This window comes from Coptis chinensis, chromosome 3 (assembly GCF_015680905.1).
Source record: "Coptis chinensis isolate HL-2020 chromosome 3, ASM1568090v1, whole genome shotgun sequence".
Classification (NCBI taxonomy): Eukaryota; Viridiplantae; Streptophyta; class Magnoliopsida; order Ranunculales; family Ranunculaceae; genus Coptis; species Coptis chinensis.
The window spans coordinates 15,470,606-15,480,496 of NC_141458.1; the positions used below are offsets into that span (position 1 = coordinate 15,470,606).

Below are 9,891 nucleotides of genomic sequence, written 5' to 3' on the forward strand. Positions count from 1 at the left end.
TACACTGGACAGATGACACCTTCTTCCTAGACACAAACATTTGAACTTCCTTGATAAAATCTATCCAATTCAACTCATCACCTTCTAGAGTTAATATTCTCCTCAATCCACCAGAGTAGTCAGCCAAACATATCAAACCAGGTGTAGCATCCTTCCATAAACCACCCAAATGAACAACAAACTTCCTTTTGCCAAACCACATTACTAATAAAAAAAAAAACAAGATAATCAACATTACCATCAAATAATATACCAAATCATGTAAACAATTATGAAATCGAAATGTCAAACACAAAATCCCTAATTTAAAATAAACAATTATTGTGTAGATTATCTAAGTACATGACCAACATCCAAAAACCTTATTTTTTATTCAATAACATGCAATAGCAATAAACAATCAAACATACTTAATTTTTTACTGTATAAAACCCTAATTTTTAATTCTAATGTTAATCGAGAATCAAAATATGCAAGCATGCAAATTAAACAACGATAAAAAAAAAGTTCATAAAAGCATGCATTCATTGATTAAATCATATCATACCTAACCAAATAAGCCAATTAAGTTCCTTTACATTTGAGAGTGACTATGTATGAGAGAGAGAGAGAGAGAGAGAGAGAGAGAGAGAGAGTGTGTGTGTGTGTGAGAGAGAGAATTTTAAAAAAAAATGGAGGGATTTTAGTTAGTTTTTCTTCCTAACATATCTTCGAGATTTTGATGTTACACGTGCCTGTACAACAATAGCTTAGATCAATTTAATCTTAACCATTAAATATCACCACATGTTTCATCAGTTGCCGTCAGATTGTGGTCAAGTTGTGACCCACGTGCCTCCTCGCACATCCAAAGGTATGATGGGTATTACGAAAATACCAACAGCCTACACTCAGTCAACTTGGTGGGCTTTGGGGACGGACTGGTCAAGAAGATTTAGGAGGACCAAAAGCTAATAAACTGATTAGTGCGGACCAAACCCCAAATAACCCCTCATATAAACACACACAAATACTATTCTGGCGGAGCACAAAGAGAATAAAATGTACCAATTTCCAAATGTGTTGATGGTCAGAGGTCGAAGAAGATATACTTGTTCCCATTTCTAAACATCTCCCAACAGTCCCAACAGCAGTTGATTACTTTGCCAAGTCATGGAAATCAATCACTACTTCCAATCCCTTTAACCTCTTAATTCCACAACCTCCATTCCTCATGTTGGCCGAAGAAAAAGGAGTTGCTCCTCGCCGTGGCTTTGTTGGACTAAACTCTTGTGACAAAGTGTACAAGCTTCATCTTCCTGAACTCCATCAGAGGGTCAACAGGTAATTGGCTTATTACAATAAGAACATAGAAACACATATTTTCAATTAATCCAATCACTATGGATTAAGTTCCTTCTTCCTTCATTGTTTACGCTGCCAGATCAGTGGCCTCTTGAGTTTGATGAAGACTACACTATAGAAAGTATCCGTACTAGTTTTCTTAGAAAAGCTATATTATCCTATACACCTAGTTTCAATACCACATATTTAGAAGATGGTGTGGTTGCAATGGTTATTTATGGTTTCCAAAGAAAACTAGCCATTGCTAGACCTGGAGACAACTCATGGAGCCCTATACAAACTCGAATCCCTGCAGTTGCTGCAGTTGACGATGTTATCTATTTCAAAAACCAATTCTATAATGTTAATCGTTGTGGGAAAGTTGCCGTATGTCACTATGTCAGTATGTGATATTTATTGTAATTCTCCTCAAGCCACACAAGTTTCAGGTGATTTTAAGTGTGCCTGCCGCGTTACCAAGTATTATTTGGTGGAATGGTTGGGTGAACTGTTGTTGGCTGCAAAGTATATCCGCATTATTCAAGATGAGCCGGGCTATAAAACAGAGAGATTTGAAGTTTACAAGATCACTTTTAATAAGAAAGAATGGGAGGAGGTGAAGGATTTGGGACAACATTTGTTATTCTTGGGTTTTAATACTTCAGTGTCAATGTTGGCTTCAGATACCTCGACTTTCAGAAGAAACTGCATCTACTTTACAGATGATAATGCGACAGAGTATATTGGAACTGATAAGGACCGATGTAATGATATGATATGGAAGTATTTGATTTAAAAGGAGATTAATCAAGCCCACATTATACTCCAAATTCTACCTCATTTAATTCGCCTTCCTTGTTGGTTATTCCGAAGTGTCTCGTTCAATCCTAAAGAAGGACGAAGGTTTATGTTTTGAAAGTTATGCTTCAAGAAATGCACAACTTCGCTTTTTGTTTGTTGATAGTGTTGCAAGTTTCTAATTGGTACTACTTAATTGGAGATTGTTTAATGTTGGAACCCGGAAGTAAATATGTACGATGACAAATCAGAGTCAAAATCAATCAATTAACTTGAAAGAGAGAAGTGCCTTCTAAAGCATGTAACTCCCTCTAGGGTTTGTGTTTGCTTTTACCCAATGCAAAACCCAATTCTTGTGTTCACGAGAGAACAGAAAGTTGTTTTTGAGGCAGCAAAAGAAGTTGGTTTTCTACTGAAGATGATGATAGTTAGTGTTTTTCGTGTCTATCAGCTTCTCAATATTTCACATCGATATAAAAAATAATGTCAAGTAGTTCCCGTCGTTAAAGTTTTTTTTGGCACTTTTTAAGAAGGGGCTTTATGCAATATCGCAATTGTTCTATATGCATGCTCTCCCTGGCTCCTTGCATATATGGCATGAAGTGTAAATGTGTGAGAACTCCCATTAGTGTTCCTTTAAACTTTTGAAGAAGTGAGCACTGGGCCAAAATAAGTGTTTTTTTCGGTAACTGGCCCAAAATAAGTTGCCCCCTCACTTATTTATAGATGGGCCGAATTGTACTAAAAAAAATTCGGTTTATCATTAATTTAGGTCTAAACACATAAATTGACCAATAATTACGGTTTTAGGACTAAAACGGTTTGATATTTTCGGGCTGATGTCAGCAAGTATTTTTATTAATACCAATTATGACCTTTTCTAATATACATGCAAACACCACTATGCATGTATGATACTAGAATTTAACCCGTGGCGATGCCACTCGATTGTTATAATGGGTGAATTTATTGAATGAAACATATGTTTAAACACACCATTTTACACCACTAAATATTTGTACGCAACTGCATAGCAATTAAAAGTGTCTATTTAATCTCAATTTCAAAAGTTGAAAAGTTGACCCCTATGTAATATTTATTTCGTAAACAATGAAACAATTATATAATTTAATATGTGAAATAACTACACCTGTTGAAGAGGCTTGGAGCGGTGAAGAAGAAACACCCTTGTTGAGTTTCTGGTTCTTTGAAAATTGAAGAAGCACCCTGGTTGAGTTTCTGGTTCTCTGAAGATTTTGCGTGAAGAAAAGGGGAATCCTTATTGAGTTTCTGGTTCTATGAAGATTTTGCGTGAAGAAAAGGAGAATTTTTTGGCTTGAAGATTTTCGTGAAGTTTTTTTTGGGTGAAGAAAGGGGTTTTGAAGGTTTAGTCGGGGTTTTGGAGGTTTTTGTCTAATTTAGAGTATCAGGTAAATAAGACTCTTCAAGCATAAGAGTATTAGGTAAATAAGATTCTTCAAGCATTTGCACAGATCCCGAGGAAATCAGGACCACCAATTAAGCCCTATAACTTGGTTAAAAACTGAGATGTTTTGTATTATAGATTAGAGTATAAGGTAAATAGGACTTTTCAAGCATTAGATCGAGTATTTGGTAAATAGGATTCTTCAAGCATTAGCACATATCCCGAGGAAATCCGGACCACCACTTAATCCCTTATAACTTGGAGCGGTGGAGAAGAAACACCCTTGTTGATTTTCTGGTTCTCTGAAGATTGAAGAAGCACCCTTAAAAATCAGCACTCTTGTCGAGTTTTGGTTCTCTGAAGATTGAAGAAGCACCCTTGTTGAGTTTCTAGTTCTCTTAAGATTTTGCGTGACGAAAAGGGGAATCCTTGTTGAGTTTCTGGTTCTATGAAGATTTTTGAAGAAGAAAAACTTTGGGGAATTTTTTTTTGGTTTTGAAGATTTTAAATATGAATTTTGCTTAAAAACTTAAACCCTTATAAAGTTGTTTTGTATTATAGATTAGAGTATCAGGTAAATAGGACTCTTCAACATTAGAGTATTAGGTAAATAGGATTCTTCAAGCATTAGTACAGATCTTGAGGAAATCAGGACCACCACTTAAGCCCTTATAACTTGAAACGATGGAGAAGAAACACCCTTGTTGAATTTGGCCGGTTCTCCTAAAGATTGAAGAAGCCCTATAAACCCTCACAAAAAATCAGCACCCTTGTTGAGTTTCTAGTTCTAAAACATAGATTGAAGAAGCACCCCTGTTTTGTTATAAATACACATACCATAATTGTTTCTGTTAAAGATTTTGCATGAAGAATTGTCCTTTGGGAATCTTTATTGAGTTTCGGTTGTTTTATATGAAGATTTTTATGCTACCCATGAAAAAAAGAAAAGGAGAAGTCCATTTTTTTTGGCTTGAAGATTTTTATAAAATATTTTTTTACATCGAGGGGTTTTGGAGGTTAAGTAACATAGAAACCAAAAATGTTTTGGAGGTTTTGTTTATTTTAATATTTTATCAAGTAAATATGACTCTTCAAGCATTAGAGTATTAGGTAAATAAGATTCTTCACCACCACTTAAACCCTTATAACTTGCTTAAAAACTGAGTTGTTTTGTATTATAGATGCACTACATGTGTACACCAACATGCACACGTCATTATGCATATGTTATACACACATGCAAACATTATTATGCATATGTATAACACACATACAAACATTACTATGTATGTGTGGTATACACACATGCACACACCATTATGCATGTGTGCAACAAACATGCAAACACTACTACCACACATGCACACACCATTATGCATGTGTGCAATAAACATGCAACCAATACTACTACATATGTACACACCAGTATGTATGTGTCCAACAAATATGCAAACACAACTATGCATGTGTACAACATGAAATAAATGAAATTTCTCATGTTAGTCATAACATAAAATGTGAGTGTGTTGGGATTTTGATTTAACTGATAAAAACTTAAATGAGGGTAATATCATCTTTCAGTAGTGGTCAACCCGATCTGTCTTTAAGCTATAATTATCTGCCCGGCCCAAACTAGAAGCTAAATTAATCCCCCATTCTGTCTTATGGGCCTGTTCTCTGAAGATTTATGAGCCCGAGAAATTAAAAATTCAAAGCATAGCCCACACCTATTTAGCACAACTTTAAAAGACTAGTTAAGACTTCTCTACACTATATGATAGCCGGGTCTTTCGGAAGCCTCCTCAACTCTCGAGTAGGCAAATTGCAATATCTTTTTTGTTATTATTTAGCCATTCCTCCTTTTCTTTTGTTATTATTTAACCATTCCTCCTTTATGTCTTCCAATCGAAATCAAACACCAATTCGTCAACGTCCAACTCCGCACCAACTCCACACCCTTTATGTCTTGCAGCACACCCTTTATGTCTTGCAATCGAAATCAAACACCAATTCCTCAATGTCTCTATATATATTCTTGAGAGGTATAAGATTTTTTTTGAAGCAGTATCAAGAGTGGGTTGCTGCGAATAAGGATAGATGGGAGGAAGAGTCATATAAAGTTAGAATTTTGCCTTTTTTTTTTTTTTTTATTATCATAAAAGTTTGATGTGTATTACTTACTATAAAGCATAAGGTATGATGACAAACAATAAGACAATAGTAACACTATAATCTATGTTACTAGCTAATAATTAGTATGTGTTGCATGATTGCTCTTTTGCACCATTGGATATGTTCATAGTATTGACTTGAGAGTCATCAGTCATGGTCTCTTATCATTATTGACATGAGAATAATAAGAGGATCAAAATCAAACAAGAGGATGAAGAACCAAATGCCAAAAAACAATGTGTAGAAATTCAGGTAACATACTCATTATATTCCCTAATACTTGGAAATAAAATATTGAAATAATAACTAATTATGAGATTTAAAATTATTCTTACTACAGGATTGATTGAATTCATAAGGCTTCTCATAAATAGAATCATGACGTAAACGAAGGAGTGCGAGACGACATACGAAAATACACTCAAGTTATATGTTGAAGTTGCTTTACTTATATATTTTTGTTATTTAAAAGGATATTATACATATATTAAACTCATTATTTGCTCATTGTCTTCCACTTAATTGAAAGTTCTTTGCGATCTCATTATACAGGATGTTAACTACTGTGTACCAATATGTTAAGAACATTGTTTCATTATATAGGAGGGTTTCAAGAAAATAAGTCTTAAGACTACTTTTCTTCATAGTCTGTATATAGGTTTCAGGAGATTTAGTGTGTGCATATGTATATATGTTTTGTATAGGTGTGCCACGTAACCTGGACATTGTTCGGGATCATGGAATATCATTTGATGATTTGAGAAAAATGTTAGTGGGAAAATTGAGTTAGGTGAAATTGTTAAATCTTTATGTAGAAAAATGGATTCTGAGGGTTTGTTGAAGTTTATAACTACGAAAAGGAAAGACGGGTTGACGTTAAGGAGTAAGATTGGTTCCGCAGTTGGGGAAGCGGTGGATTCGCCGAGATTGGTTTTGGATGTTGTGGAGGAGTATATTGATAAGAAGGATGTTATTAAAGTTGGGCTTTCGGATGGAAGGTGGGTGTGTGGGGCGGTTATTTCAGCTTTGTTTCCTAATGAGGAGAAGACAATGCCTGTTGTTGGGAAGATAACGAAGAGAGCTTTGAGTGTTGCGGAAAAGTGGAAGGCAAAGATTGAGAGTGAGGAAGGTAGTGGTGGAGTTGGGCATGTTGAGCCTGCTACTTTTTTGCAGGTGGTGGTTGGGTTTGGAATTGTTTCTAAGTTTGATCCGGAATTTTTGAGAAAGTTGGTAATGGAGAATCCTTTGAGAAGGGATATGCCTAAACTCACTTCTGCTTTGGGGCTTGGGGAGAAAATGGGAGGTATGTATTGTCGATTCTTTTATGCAGAGATCTTATTAAGTTATAATTCGATTATGGTGTAGTTTGGTATTTTGTTTTTGGCAGATATTTGCATGATTTAAACAACGAAAACTTCACATTACGTTATCTATAGGACATGAAACCTAATCCAGTTTGGTACTTTTTTTTTTTTAGTATTTACAACGTGCTTTTGAGTTGGACTGACAGAAACTTCCTTTTAATCTGGCTATCTGTTTTAGGTCATTAAATTTCATTCTGCAACTGTAAGATAGCCCCTTAGCCTGAGCGCTTACCTTTAGAGAAATTGGGTGGCATTGTATATGACGTCGTGTTATCTACACACATTAGCATTTTGGACTTCCTTAACTACTATAAAAAAATTATAATGTACGCTTGGCTGGGACATGCAGTAATAGGGAAACTATTGGTGGATTGCGAGTATTGACTATTTCTAAAGGATGGCCAAAATAATCACAGGGAAAATTCGTTGGTTGGTCGGCCAGTGGTACTGTTGCAGGTTTGCTTATTTAAACATCTAACAAAATTTATAAATGTTCATACAAATATGCTTAACGTCTGTATTCTGCTAGATTTTGAGAAACACCAAAAGCCAAGTCCTGAGGAGTTCTTCTTCAGCTTAATTCAGAAGTTGTAATTTCACACTTACAACACCTCTAGGGGTGCAGGTGGGCATGCGTTCACGACTTCCTATCTTAGCGCCATTACTGGTCTGGACTCTGGAGAATTGATCGCATCACCTTGCAGGGCCTACATGTTACTGCTCTTATACTGTGTCACTTTACTTCAGTGGCTGGGTTGGTAATCTCCCTTCCCTGCCATCAATTGCAACAGAGAAGAAACACACTTCTCCGAACACATTATTCAAGTGGTAGGTGGCATCACATCTCGGAATATTTGTTGGAAAGGAATTTTAAAGGTTGGGAGATTGAGGAGCTGTATAAAGTATAAACAAGTTGAACTCATTAACATAAAATTTCTCATGGGAGAGGTGGTAGGAGTGTTTGGAAGTGGAATCATATTAATTTCATTCTCTTACGTCTATATATGCATAGTTAGGTTGCCACTCTTTTTTATCGTTGTTTGCTAAATCCTGGTGAAGCTCATTAATATAGACTAGAAATTTATATGCACTGCTTCTATTGTTTGTAGAATTCTAGCGGGCAGCTTCCATGTATAAAACATTAAATTTGACAAGTTCTTAAGAAGGCGTTTTGTCATTGTAACCATTGTTTGATGTATTAAGCTGCTAGGTAGAGGATAAAGATGTCAACCATTCAATATTTCTTTCTTTATTATTATTGTTATTATTATTAGTTTTTATATATTGCTGTATCTTGCAGATTGAAGGACCAAAGTCTCCTGAACAAATGCTTGCAATCCTTCAGAAGGTAGTAGAAGAGAGCGATCCAGTTTTGGTCACAGCTAGGCTTGATGCAGAAGAAAGGAGGAACAACTCAAGATTGAGGGAGGAACAGGACGGTGCCTACAGGGCAGTCCTTGAAGTTGATCAAGTATGCTACTCAAGGATTTGAACAATTATTTGAAGCCATCTGCCTATATGTCATGAAGTTTAGACCAAACAGAGTATGTATGAATTATGATACATCTGTTGACTAAAAAATATGGCTTTTATTTATTTTTTTGATCAACATCTGTTAACATTAACATGCGGAAACACTAATATAAATTTATCTGAATTGAATAGGCAAGAACGTACGCAAAGGCCATGAAAGCAACACTCTTCTTTTCGAGTGCAATCCACAATATAAACGTCAATAATATTTTCAAGTTCATCACAACAAAGCTCTTTAACTTGCCATGGACTGTAGAACGAAATTTGATGATTGGAGAACCTATCATTGATTTCTAAGCGTCTTAAAGGCTTAGAAGTCATGTACATACCAAAGTTACAAAAAATCTTACTTGAAATTAGTGGCTTCTTTTTATTAATTAATCCAGTTTAAATTTTGATAGAGAAGAGAGATTGTAAAAAGCCTCTAAAGCATCATGGATATACTTTTCTAACATTGCGTTCATGAAGGCATACAGTTTGGAGAAAAGTGTTGTAAGTGGTTCCAACTTTTCAGCATGAAAAAACGCGTGTTGTTATTTTCTGTAATGACACTTCAGGTCAATAGTCGATCCCACAGGAAAGAAGCTTTAGTCCGAATCAAATTTCAATTCTCTGGCCCAACCATATACCATGGGACAGGGTAGTGATAAAAGTGATTTTACGTATTCTAACTATCTATGCGTAAACACAAATAATCAATTTACATAAATACGTGTTTATATCAATATTCCTACTCTCAATAACGAAGTAATATAAGAGAGTCAGGATTCGTTCCACTCTTAAACCCTCAAGACTTAATTAGAATTCAACTACTCGACACAAAGAACAATGTGAGAGTAATGTGTGATGTGAATTTTCTAATATCATTATACTATCATTTCCCAAGCAAATCAAACAAGACATGGTATAAAGGGTTGAACTTTGCTTGTTCGAATTTAAAAGGAAACTACTCATGTAAGAATTGATTTAAACTAATAGTGACAAATACTAAATCAATGAATTGCAATAGATGTTTAATGGAAAATGAAGCTAGATTATAAAAAACAACTAACTTTATTAATCTAATGAAAAGTAATAATGATTCAATAATCTATATTAAAATAAGGTATGAAAACTAATTAATTAATGGGATAAAACTCAAAACTAGATCTAGATCTATCTTTTTCTAACCTTAAACTCCATTAACATTAGCTTCCTAACCTAACTTATTTTCTAACCTAACTATCTACCATTAACAAAGAGCTAAGCTTTTGTTTTTATATGTTCAGATCCAAA

At 34.9% G+C, this 9,891-nt stretch overlaps 1 long non-coding RNA gene across 1 annotated transcript; it reads left to right on the forward strand.

The window, feature by feature from the left end:
* The first annotated feature begins 1,001 nt into the window (after nt 1-1,001).
* Nucleotides 1,002-8,692, forward strand: LOC147508177 (uncharacterized). Its single transcript, XR_015217947.1, has 2 exons — nt 1,002-1,323; nt 8,384-8,692. It is a non-coding gene; the product is annotated as an uncharacterized LOC147508177 (long non-coding RNA).
* Nucleotides 8,693-9,891: the final 1,199 nt, after the last annotated feature.